Below are 13,279 nucleotides of genomic sequence, written 5' to 3' on the forward strand. Positions count from 1 at the left end.
CCTCCAACTCGTCTGCCACCTCTTAATAGTCCCCACTGCTGCTCTGTTTACATTATTTTCAGGCAGTGCTGTGGCTGCCAGGGGTGACAGGCCTGAACTCTTTGATCGGTAGCCCAGCAGAATAAGTGAGGTAAGGCCTGACCATGACACAGTGGTTGTTGCTCTGACTATTGCCAATTAACTTTGCTGTGGCAGCCACACCATGTGGCCTTGGAAAGGGAAGGGATGCCTTCTTACGGCTAATGAGGGACTCATGAGAAGCTAGAAACTTAGAAAAGGTATCTGGGGGTCCTTGGAGTAATCTTTACATTCCAAGAAGAATAGGTCCTCTGATCAATGCTAAGAAGACCTTCAATCAGAAACCATGATGGACAAAACACGTGTAGAGAGGCAAAACTTAGAATGACGAATCCAATGGATACATTTGTTTTTAAGCAAATCCATGTCCTCAGTGGAATGGGAAGTGAGCTTAGGCAGATTAACCCTAACGACTGAGGGCCTAGAGTCGCTCACAATGATATTAGAAGTGGTCCTGAGCGCAGTTGGGACTAGGGAACTTTGCAAGGGTAGTGCATTAGCACCTGTCAATGGGGGAATATAATCGCCAGAGGGGCAAGTACTCCAAGCGTAAAAGAAACCCAGGGGACACATGGGAGCAAGGGGCCGGTCACCATTAGATTTTATAATGCTCCCTCCTATAATTGGCACAGGACTCTTGGACAGTCTATGTGAGATCATCTTGGGAACTTGGGAGTCAGTATCCAAACAGGACTCCGCATCACCAAGGCTTAGGTCACAAGACATTGGAGGCCGAACACCTAAAAGATCCACCTTTTCCATAATCCTCTTGATTTCACTCAATGCCCTTGACCATTTGTCCATACTGTGACCAATGGACTCCTTGAAGTCAGTAAAAGTGTCCTAAACTTTCAAATTCAATTTACTACAATCAGTCTTAACGTTTATACCAATATCATTAAAACAGGTCTGAGAACCCACATCTTGACACTTCCAAACTGCTCTTTCCCCTATTTCCTCCTCCTCAATGGCTGCACTCCAGCCAGTGTGCCTCTTTTTCTTGTGGGTCACCAATTTCCAAAGAGACTCCGCCAAGGGTTCTAGCAAACAACTCTCGGACTGGGCCTCAACCGAGAGGGGCTCAAAATGATTGAGCGCTACCTGAGAAATAGCAGCATTTGCTTGTATTGACCCCTCTCTGATTCCAGCAGGGGCATGGGGGGGACTAAGGGAGGCAAGCTGCAGGAGAGAGGACGCAATGGTGACAGCCCCATAAACCAAGGAGACAGTAACATTCTGACCCATGTCCTGCAAGTGAAATTCAATGATATTGGTACCAAAAGAACCCCTTTCCAAACTTGGACTAGAAGCTGGAAAAAAAAATGTCTTTCTCTTATTTGACCAGGTTTTTGGGCAGTTCCAAACTTGGCCAAATTCTACTCCTTTGAGATATGCATTACAGTATCTTTACACAATTTAGTTATTACAGATCAGTATAACAAAAGGATATAAAGCCCACATCATCTAAAAACACAGTTTTATTTGGAGGTTGTTGGCAGCTCACTGGAGTCTTGTTGATTACTATCTTTGGATTCTGTCTGACAGTTCAGATTGCCCCGTATCTCAATTCCATCAATATCTGACAACAAAACCTTTATCTCCGAGATCAGCGAGTTAACGTCTTTGATGGGCCTGTGCATCCTTGACATTTTACATTGACTGGCCCCGGGAGGAGCAGCTCCCACTGCTTTCCTTTTCACCATTGTAATCACCAAAGGTAAATTGCCACTGCCTCTAAACAGAAGAGAGTGCAAAAAAACACAGTTCAAATAGATTGCCAAGGGCGCCGAAAAGGAGCAACAACCATGCCCTTATACCCTATGGACTTCAGACCTTGTGGGCTGAGCTCCAGACCTTGTAGGAGGTGGGGGCGTGGCTGTGTACGGAGGCCCTCCTGGGCCAAAATCACAGAGGCAGTGCAACACCTGCACCCTTGGACCCCACAGGCTTCGGCCCTGGCAGGCTGAGCTGCAGACCTTGTAGGAGGTTGGGGGCGAGGCGGAGTACAAATGCCCTCCTGGGCCAAAATCACAGAGGCAGCGCAACACCCGCCCCCTTAAACCCCTGCAGGCTTACTCATAAATGTGGTGGTCTCCTGGTCTGTCCATTTCTTTTGGGAAGCCCACCCGTGATAGAAAAGGGATAAAGTGTTTTAAGATCTGTTGCAATCTATTGTTATTCAAAGGGAAGGCCTAAGAGTAACGTGTTGCATAGTCGATAATGACTCAAAAGTATCTATTGCCAAGTTTAGATGGTTCCAATGGGCCCATAATATCCAACCCTATCTGGTAAAAAGAGTCCTCAATTAAAGGCAATGATTGCAAATGGAGGAGGGTTATGAGGAGCGGTCTTTTGACAGAGAGAACATGCAGCGACAAAATTCTTAAAGCCTGCATACATGCCTAGCCAGTAAATCCTGCTCACGTGTCCCTGTTTTTTTGCCGTCCCCAAACGTCCTGAAGTTAGGTGAGCACTTGCAATTTCCAAGATTACCCATCAATGGCTTCTCAGGACCACTATTGAGTGCGAGGGGTTCCCTCATTGGTGGTATCTCTCTGATCAAACAACCCTTGTTTTATAAAGAAGAATGGACCATCTTTACTTCTGCATTCATCCTCTGGAACTAATTTGATGAAGGCTTTGCCCAGAATAGGGTCATTGCATTGTGAAAACGCTATATTGGGAATTATCTCAGGCTCACTTTCTTCTGTGAGGGGCTTTGACATTCCATCTTGATCAGCTCCCCCAAAGCCTTTGATTCCTCTTTCTGTCAGGTCTCGCTCTTGGATTTCTACAGGTTTGGGAAATAGGGCATTTTCTAAAATCCACAGAGCAATTTTCTCCCCTGCCTTACATGGTAAGAGTATTTACTGTTGTTCTGGAGTAGAACGTTGACAAACCCCCGGCAGTATGGGTCCACCAGATCGTGTTTCCAAGCGATACCTGACTTGGAGACCAATTGGATGTTTGTACTCTTGGGGGGCTCGGAGACTAAGTCTGTTGGTATGAGTTGCCTTTCTCCAGGCTCTATTGTAACATTGCGGCTGCTGTAGAGATCAAACCCTATGGACTTACTGGTGGCCACAGAGTGGTTGGAGGCTTGTTTACTGAGCTTGGAAAATTTGAGTGTTCCCCAGTTTGTATCATGTAGGTCAGATCCCAGACCTAACACCATATGCAAGGGTGCAGAAAAAGGAGGCTGTCACAAATGTGGCATGTTTGGGCTAAAGATTCTTTTTAAACAATAAAGCAAGAGAAAACCTATACTTCCCTATTCCTGAGAGGGGGTTTCCCTGCCTTAACCAGAGATCTATGGGAATGTTCAGGCTGTCTGTCAATGTAAAATTGTCCACCGTCCTTTGTCAATAAAACCTTACTTCTGTCCTTTACACTACACACTAAAGAATATGACATTACTGTTCTGGTCACAGGAGAATGTTTCCCTTCTCCTGAGTTATGGTTAAATTTGCACACAATGCTTCCTTGGTGGGTCAGGAGAATGCTTTCCTTATCCTGGTGTTCAGTCTCTGTCTCAGATAGCCTTGGAGTATGACTCCCTTGCTCAGGCCTGTTGGACCTTACTCCCGTTCTGAGTCACCAGGAGAATGACTCCCTTCTCCTGGTAGTCTTAGAATAGTCTCTTACAACTAGGGGAATGACTCCCTTCCCCTGGTCCTCTCTTCATTATGCTTCACACCTACAACATCCAACTCTGAGTGTTAGGCGGGTCCGCGACCCTTGCTTCTCTTCTTCTTTTATCAGGCCCACTTCACTTCTCTGCCAAGTACTGCCATGAAGGAAGATGACTTGTTTCTCTTTCAGGGTCCCTGACCCTTCTCTGGCTTTCAGTGGGTTTATCCCCGCTACTGTTAAAGAGGGAGTAGGGATCCTGCCGCCACTCCCCCCACCTGTCAAATTCATGACAAGACAGAAGGCCAGAAAACACTGCAATCACACATTCTATTTTGGACGAATCCCAAGTGCACCAATGATTGATAAATAAGTTGACTGTTATCCCCTAATCCAGCCATACACAGATCTATCCACGTGTGGATGAAGAGCTGCAGGCCATGGTCAGAGACGCCTATATGGACAGCCTGGACTAAAAGCACAAAGAAGCCTTGTTGCTGACGTTGTTAGAGACACCATGACATAGCAGTAAGACATCAAGCATACGTGCCATCCGAACATCGGGACACAGCACACACTCGAATACTTCAAGAACACGTGCATACAGTTCTATAGTACATGGACAGATTCATATACATAGTGTCATTGCTTTAATTATTTTTGCCATTAGTCAAATGCAGTAACACAGAAACCGCAAAGCACATGAGCTCCTGAGCAAAGCTTGCAGATGCTTAACGTGAACTTAACAGTTCCCTATGGAACTGCAGGGGCACCTATGAGACCTGGAAGAGCCAAGTGTGACTAATCTAAGGAGAATATAGCATAGCGTGGACAATGTAGAAACTGCCTTATAAGATTTAGGAAAATTACAGCAGGCCTTTCGCCTCTGAGCAAGGGACGAGCTGAGCTGATTCAGGCTGGACAGAGAGCAAGACGTATGAGACAAGACCCGCAACCAAGGTCAAGAGATACGGAAGACATTCCAATCCCCAGACAACAAAGGGACCAGCTGCGGAAAAGGGAATAAATCCTTGTAATTCAGAGCTGCAGAGCTCAATTTTGTTGTCTCCAAACACATGATACAGCTGAAGCAGACAATGGACAGGGATCGGTGGTGAGCAAGGAGAGCCGATCCCAGGCAGCCAGACACGGACTGCAACAAGTGTTGTGCCGAGCAGGAGAGTATTCTCATAAGGCAAAGGTGGTGCACACAAGTTAAAATACAGGCACATAATCGTTCTCATCACCTTGAAATTTCTCAGAGTTCTTGTATCGATCCGTCCTGGTTTTGACTGTAATAAACTTTGTTTGAACTTGCTGTTGACTGAGTCCTCTGTGTATTCTGGGGTAGGGAGTTGGGCCCTCCAAGTCTGCAGACTTCCAGTATCGCTCTGGCATATCTGGGAGTTCTCCTCAACACTGTTGAGGGGAACACTCCCTCTCAAGTTCTCTTTATGGTACTTCAAACCTTCCCTGGTGATCCAACACGCTTTGTTTCACCACTGCAATGAGGAGGAAAAGGTATGTCGCCTTTTTGCCCCTGTTGTGCCACCCAAGCATCACAGTTGCAAGGGGGCTTCGGGACAACTATATGCACCCTCTTGGAAAGCCACCCACACCTCCCCTCCGGGTCACCCCTGCAGCTGTTAACTTGCAGAGGGCTTCGAGATGTCGCTGGGGCTTCCTGGGATGGCAGACGTTCCGTTCTGCTTCTCTTGCGTCTTGCCTTCCCTCCGGACGTGCGACCGCGTTCCCGGCTGCCTCCTCCTTTCCTTCCTCCTCTTCTCAACGCTGCTGGGCACAGGTCTGCTCCTGCAGACCTCCCGATCATCAGTGACGTGCTGGCGTCCTGGGAGCTCTCTCCCTCTGGATCAGTGACGCAGGTTTGTATCTCCCAAGTTTGCCATACAGCACACCTGCCGTCTTCCGCCGCTGCCTGAGACACGGTGTCCATTTTTATACAATGTGGCCCACAATGCCTGGGCCCATTTTATAAGTCCTTCATCTCTTTCATATGTTTCATCTTTATTGCTCTCCGGGGCCAACTCGTCCCAGTACTTGGACTACCTATGTTCCTGTTCTTCTTCATCTCTGTACTTTCCAGAACCTTAAGATAATCTGCCTTAGAACAGTACAGAGCTCTACTATCTACAAACAGGTTAGTAGAAGGAGGAGAGGCTAGAGTATGTGAGGTCCTTCCGCATTATACCAACCCCAGGGGGACTATTGGGTAGCGGACTGATCTGGAGGCTTCCAGCCCTTTAAGATGAGTAACAGTACACTTGAGATGGATGGGGATGCAAATTTTATTCATACATCCATAATCAAGACAACACAAATAATTAGGCAAAGTTTGTCTGTTTTAATGTCAAATATCTTAAAACAGGGAGTACAACGAACATCGGCAATCGCTCGATACTCTGACTGTAACTACTCCATAAAAAAGCTGGGCTTTTGTACCCAAAAGTGGGAATCAGTGACGGGCTGACCTGCATCATTACTAACGTCATCCTACATGGCAAACTACTAAAACCTATCAGGAAGTGGGATTGGTCCTATGTGAATAACTAGGCATAGGTTCTAAACCTGTATAGAGTAACAGAAAGAGGTAATTGGCTAGTCGACATCAGGTGGGGCAACTAAGCCCTCCCTTCAAAATGGCCACTATGAACGTCACTAAATGTACAACGTCTCATTGGCTACACATACTATAGGACTCCCAACTACGTGGTCCCCTACAATTGGTTGGCTCTAACCCCTGTCAGTAGTTTTCCTACCTATGTTAGCAGCATGCAGACTGAACAACCGGGTGTGGATAAGCTTGTCTTGATACCAGCTTCCCACCAATTTAAATATCATCCATCATCACCTCAATAGTCCAGTGTCAGTTAGTACTTTGAATTTGGCCTTGAATTTGTACTGTTTTTTTTTTTTAAACGTGTTTATTTTTTGTTCGATACACGAGAGAGCATAAATCATAACAAACAACATTTTTGCAAATTATTAAGCCCAATCAGTCCCTTTTCTTTCCGCTAGCCCTCCCCCTCCTCCTGCCAACCCTCAGTCCTCACCCAATTCTTTGTCGTCTGCCCGCCATTCCATGTCTGTGTCCTCCGCCGATAAGGCGTTTGTCACCGCACGTGGCTTGAATGTTAGAGCCGGATAGCTCTCGTCATAGTCTATTAACGGCGACCAGATGTTTGTGAAGCGATGAAGTAGACCCCTACTTGCAGCTGTGATTTTCTCCGCTATGAAAATGTCCCATAGTTTTAGCCACCACAGGATCATTAGGGGGCCCTACGGAGATTTCCATGTTCGTGCTACCGTGATCTTGGCTGCCAAGAGTAGCTGGGTTAGGAGGGCTGCTCTTCTGCCAGATCTTGGGTATATGCCTGGGATCGGGGCACCTAGTAGGATTGATTCCGGCTCCAGGGGCAACGTGATCTTCGTTATGTCCGCTATCGCCAGCGTGCATTGGGACCAGAACTTTGCGACCACTGGACACGACCACCACATATGTATGAATGATCCTGGGAGGCCACATTGGCGCCAACAGCAGGGGTCCAAGGACTGGTTGATGTGGTGTAGTCGGAGTGGAGGATAGTACCATCGTAAGAGTAGTTTATGGGCACATTCTCGATTAGTGATGCAATAGGAAGAGGAATGGGCACGAGCCCAAATGTCTATCCACGTCTGGTCCTCTATCGGATGATTCAGGTCCGCTTCCCATTGAGACATGTAGGTCGCTCTGGCGGTGAGAGAGTTTGTCTGCAATAGCTTGTATATCGTCGAGATCCGACCTTGGTATTGGGGGTCTGCTAGAGTCAGCTCTATGGGGTCCAATTCTCGAGTAGCTGCCACGCGAATTGATGGATGGGAACACCAATGTCGTAGCTGTGCGTAAGAGAATCTGTCTGTTTCCCTTAGGTTGACGGTGCTCTTACATTGGTCAAAGGTGAGAGGGCAGCTCCCTTCAAAGAGCTGGCCCAGGGAATCGAGACCTCCTGCGATCCAGTTATTAAAATTCGCGGGGTGGGCTCCTGGTGAAAATGTCGGGTTATGGAAGACTGGGGCTGATGGGCTCAGGTCCCTTGGGATGCCCCTATATTTGCGTGTCCATTCCCAGGCTTTCAGGGTATGCTTGGTGGAGGATAGCATGGTGGGCCATGTTCTTCTTGAGGTGGGAGATCGATGCAAAAGGAAGCGGAGGGGGAGGGGCAAGCGGGATTGTTCCAACTCGGTCCATCTTGGTCGATTTGAGCTAATGATCCAGGCTTGTGTGCGGGCTAATTGCGCTGCAATCTGATATTTCTGGAGATCAGGGACTCCCAGGCCTCCTAGGTGTGGACTGGTCAACATCGTTTTCATTGGGATTCTTGATTCTTTACCCTTCCAGATAAAATGTAACACCTTCCTCTGGAGACGTTTAGCAGTGGCCTGGGGATCATGACAGGGAGAGCAGAGCAAGTATAAAGGAGTTGTGGGAGGAGGTTCATCTTGCACGCCTCTATCCGGCCCAGCAATGAGATCTCCTGGGAGCACCAACGATCGAGGTCCTCTTCTAGGGATTTAAATAATGGTTGAAAATTTGCCCGATAGATGTCCTCTGAGCGGGCTGTGATCTGGACTCCCAGATAAGGAATCACCTTTTCCGATAGTCGGATCGGGCAGAGGGCTTCGAACGACGCTTTATCCTCAGAGTTCAGTCCCACCCGTAGGGCGGATGATTTCATGAAGTTTATAGCGAATCCCGATGCTTTACCGAAGGAGTGAAGTTCCGCCAGGGAGGATCTTAGCGATTGGGTGGCGTCTGTTATGGTTAACATCACATCATCCGTGTATAACGCTATTTTATGCTGGGTAGGACCTACTTGGAGGCCTTTAATTCTGAGGTTAAGACGGATTCGCTGGGCCAAGGGTTCCATAATTAGGGCGAAAAGCAAGGGGGACAGGGGGCATCCCTGTCTGGTCCCACAAGATAGGGGGATTGGATCAGATAGAAAGCCGTTGACTCGGAGCATGGTTTTCGGGGATTGATAATTCGCCAGGATGAATTTCCGAAATGAGGGACCAAAGTGAAAGGATTCTAGAGTGAGTCGGAGGAAGGACCAGTCCACTTTGTCGAAAGCCTTAGCCGCATCCAGAGCCAGCACTGCCAGTTTTCGTGAGTCTCGTTGTGCGATCTCAACCAAGTTCAGGACTCTGCGAATGTTGTCTGGGGCCGATCTGTTCATTATAAAGCCCGTTTGGTCCGGGTAGATAATGTCCGGGAGTACTTTCGCCAATCGGTTGGTCAGAACTTTTGAATATATATTGGCGTCCAGATTCAATAGGGAGATCGGCCTGTATGCCGTGATGTTATTCGGGTCCTTCCCTGGTTTCAGCGCCAAGACTGTGATCGACTCTTGCATCGATGGGGTAGTTGTTCCAGAGCCAGCGAAGGAGTTGAAAAGAGTCGTCAGGGGGTCACCAACTGGGGGCGAAAGATTTTATAGAAGCAGGTCGAGAACCCGTCGGGGCCTAGGGCTCTTGGTTTAAGACTCTTGATGGCTTTGTCTACTTCTTCACTCGAGATCGGGGACTCCAGTTCGTCTCTGGTCGTCTGGGAGATCTGTGGAAGAGCTGCCTCTCGGAGGTAGGAATGTTGGTCTCTGAGCGATCTAGGAGATGCCGTCATCGTGTCTGTAAGATGGGTCACAGCAATATGCTGTATGTCTCTTTCTGTAAATTGGACTCTCCCTTGCGAGTCCAGGAGGCCTAGGATTGCGTTGATCTTTGCCAGCTTCTCCACCAGGAATTTGTTGGCTTTGTTTCCTTTAGCATAGTAACTTTGTTTAGTTTTGGCCAGCATCTGGGCTGTGCCTTCTGCATAGTGAGCTTCCAGTTTGTTTCAGGCTATCTGTAGAGCTCGGTGGGTTCTAGGCGTCCAGTTCTTTGCTTTGCATATTGCTTCCGCTTTCTCCACTTCGTCCTGTAGGGTCTGGCGGATTTGTTGTTTCTTTTTGTGATAAGCCGCTCCTTGGGAGATCAAGACCCCTCTCACCACCGCCTTCATAGCGTCCCATGTGGTGGCCGGTGAGGTGTCCTCATTCTTATTTTCCTTGAAGAAGTCTTTGATAGCTTTCGCCGTCACGTCTCTCAGGGCCATGTCATTCAAAATTGGGTCGAAAAGCGACCATTTGCGTTTCGGAGGTGGATCTGGGCCATGGGCTCTCATCGTCAATATAATTGGGGAATGACCCGATAGGATTCTGGGGCCGATGATAACGTCGTCTGTGAACGCCAACGCCTGGGGAGAAGCCAACAGGAGATCAATGCGGGAGTAGGTTCTGTGGACACAGGAGTAGAATGAATAGTCACAGGAGTCTGGGTGTAGAACTCTCCAAGTATCCACCACATCTAGAGTTCGGAAACACTTGAGTAGAGCCGTCGCAATGCTATAATCTTTGTGAGCCCGGGGGGTGAGATTTATCCCTAATTGGGTCTGGGACCCCGTTGAAGTCCCCGCCTATTATTGTCTGGCCCTCTATAAATTGTGATAGGGCTTCCTCCAGGGTAGAGTAAAATTCTTCCTGCTTTTCATTTGGCGCATAGACCGAGATCAGCGAGTATAATTGGCCATATATCTGGCATTTGATCGCTACAAATCGGCCTTCCGGGCAGAGTAAGGAATCTAGAATTTGTGGACGGAGATCCTTGGCGAAGAGTATTGCTGCTCCCCCTTTCTTGGTGCCATTCGATGCTATAAACTGCAGCGGGAATTGTCGGTTTCGAAGGCTAGTGAAATCCGCTGGGATCATGTGGGTTTCTTGGAGAAATACCACTGAGGCCTCTTCGTCCTGCATACGTTGTAGAATAGATTTCCTCTTCTATGGCGAGTTCAAACCTCTGACGTTGAGTGTCAGGAATCGCACTTTCTGTTGTGGCTGTAGGGTTTCATGCTTTGTTTCAAGTGACTGAGAGATCATTAGAGGGGAGGGACGGTGGGGGTCAGGCATCATCCGTGGGCTTAATTTCGTTGTTGCTCTCCAGTGATCGTGTTTTCTGTACCCTCCAACGGGAGGATAAACTTATCATTTTAGGGGAGGCCGGTGTTTCGTTTCCGGACAGTCCCCCAGCCAACAGGGCTTTCAGTGATCCAATAGCCAACAGGGCTAGGGCCATCAGTCTTAACTGGGTTTGTCTCCAAGGGTGAGAAGGTGGCCTACACCTTGGAGTGGGAGGTATGGACCGCGAAGGTCCCGCGGCAAACTTATCAGCTTACATATTTCAGCGGGCAGGAGTCTCTGAGCCGAGGTTCTCGTAGAATTGTCTTATTTTCGGCGTCTCTGCGTTTTTGACCAGGGCTGATAGGCCTGCTTTCGAGGAGGCTGGCCTAGGTCATCAGGAGTCGAAGTTGGACTGCGAGAAGGCGAAGATCTTGGAGAAGCTGAGTGTAGGATCGATTCAGCATCCTCCAGGTGACTTATCGAGCGCTGGGTCCCTTGGTAGGTGAATGAGAGGGCCGTCGGGAATAGCCACCGGTATCTGATCTTGTGGCTCTGTAGGAATTGGGTCAGGGGCTTGAGAGCTCTCCTTTTTTGGAGGGTCATCAGAGAGAGGTCTTGGTAGATCTGTAGGTGGGAGCTCATGAAGGATAGTTCATCTTTAGTACGACTAATCACTGCAAGAGCTTCTTTAGTGGAGTAGAAATGGACTCGAGTGATCACGTCTGGAGGGGGATCTGTGGTCACCCCTCGTCTCGGGCATAGCCTGTGGGTTCAGTCAATGATCAGTTGGGTCTGGTCCAAATGTGGGAGAAGGGTTTGAAAGAAGTTTCCAATGTATTCTGGGAGGTCTTTATCTGGGATGGATGAGGGCACTGCGCGAATGCGCAGATTATTTCTTCGTGCCTTGTTTTCCAGGTCTTCCTGCTTAAATTCCAGGAGCTCGCTTTTATTCTGGAGGGTCCGGATCGATCGTTGCATCTCTTTTATAGCTGCATCGTGGCTCTGAGTCAGGTCCTCGACTTCACTCAGTCTCTGTTCAGCTTCTGTAACCCCTTGGTCTGTGCATTCTAGTTTCGTGGTGAATTCGGAGATGCATGATCTAAATTCTTCCTTAATCTCCAGCATAAAGGCCTGGATATCCCCTTTCGTTGCCAACTTTCCCTGCTCTTCTGAGGGCTTTTGTGGGGTGAGTTTCCGAGGGTCTGTTTTCTTGGCTTTATCTGCTGTTAACAACATCGTGGAGATATCGGAGTTTTTGGTTCCCTTTATGGCCTTCGTCATTGCGGTGATTTCAACGCTCTATCTTGGGAGTCCAGATAGGATGTTGCAGTAGGTTGATCCGTAGGTCCTCAGCTCAGGTGGGGGTCTGAAGCTTTGTATAAGACGTTAAAGAGCAGGGCCCCTCTGGGAGAGGTCCTTAGTGTTATGTAGGTTTGGCGTCAGCAGGGAATTTCGGGGAAGCCAAGGGGGTCCGCCCCCAAGAGCAAGCAGACCAGTGGTAGGGACGGTGGGCCCGGGCGCCCCATGAAGAGGTTGGGTCGGAAGGGAAGATTGGGCCCTGTGTGGTGGGCCTGGGCACACCGATGGGGGGGGTAGCTCAGGATCAGCCCTCCGTGGCTGACAGGCCGGGCCTGTCCTCACTTGTCCCCCAGACAGGGTTCGGGGAGCCGCTACCTCCCGGGGCTTGTATGGTAGGGAAGGCTCTTCCTCCCCGTGTCACTGGTCTCGGGTCTCGAGGGGGAATGCTCTGCGCCACCTCCAGGGAGAGACAGACCGAGGCCTCCCCCGGATCGATCCTGCTTGTATGCTTTTATTTTGTTCTGGCTGCCCAGTACAGCGGGGGCCCTACCGGGGCTTGGGACAAGGCCTGCCGAGATCGCACCACTCGCAGATCAGGAGCGGGGGGACAGTAACAGGTGCAGGCTGTATAACGCCGCAGGGGCACCTACCTGGATTCCGGAGCTTCCCGTCGCTTCCCCACCACGGCTGTACTGCCGCTCGCTTTCAGCCAGGTTCCTCGGGCAGGTGCAGAGACCAGGCCACCACTCCGCGTAATCCAGCGCTTTCAGGCTCTGGCAGCTCCGCTATTGATGTAGGTCGAGTCCCACCTCGGGGAGGATCGCAAGGCTCCGGGGCCTTTTGCAGATGGTGCGACGGCCCCGCGTAAGGGGCTGAGCTGAGGCCGATTGCCTGGAATCCGTGGGTCTGCCCTACTCCCTCCGCCGGCTCATCAGCAGCGGGGGCTCGCCCTCCTCCGGGATGCCGCAGTTATATTGACTGTTGCTCGGGGCTGGAGGGGGGAGCCCCGCTCTTCGCCGATCCCTCATCTCCGCTCCGCTTTCACCTGGGTCGATTATTCGGCTCTTGCTTTGTTTATGCCTCGATTAGGCAGCCTCACAGTCGCTCCGCCCGACACTCACTTCCCCGGACTGGGGTTGTCGCACTCTGCGGCCATCTTGGAGGCAAAATCTAGGGCCCAGGGGGGATCTTTTGAGGAGCTATTCTAGAAGCTCTGTGTCAGCCAGCCGTCGCCTAAGATTCCAAGGGGTGCCTCAGTCTCTCATGCTTCCCCGGAATAGCAG

General features: G+C 49.6%; 1 protein-coding gene across 1 annotated transcript in view; it reads left to right on the forward strand.

Moving 5' to 3' along the window:
• Positions 1-13,279, forward strand: part of PRKCH (protein kinase C eta) — an 895,425-nt gene that overhangs the window by 126,774 nt on the left and 755,372 nt on the right. The window lies entirely within an intron of this gene.

This window comes from Ambystoma mexicanum, chromosome 14 (genome assembly GCF_040938575.1).
Source record: "Ambystoma mexicanum isolate Mex_15411 chromosome 14, UKY_AmexF1_1, whole genome shotgun sequence".
In the NCBI taxonomy this organism is placed as follows: Eukaryota; Metazoa; Chordata; class Amphibia; order Caudata; family Ambystomatidae; genus Ambystoma; species Ambystoma mexicanum.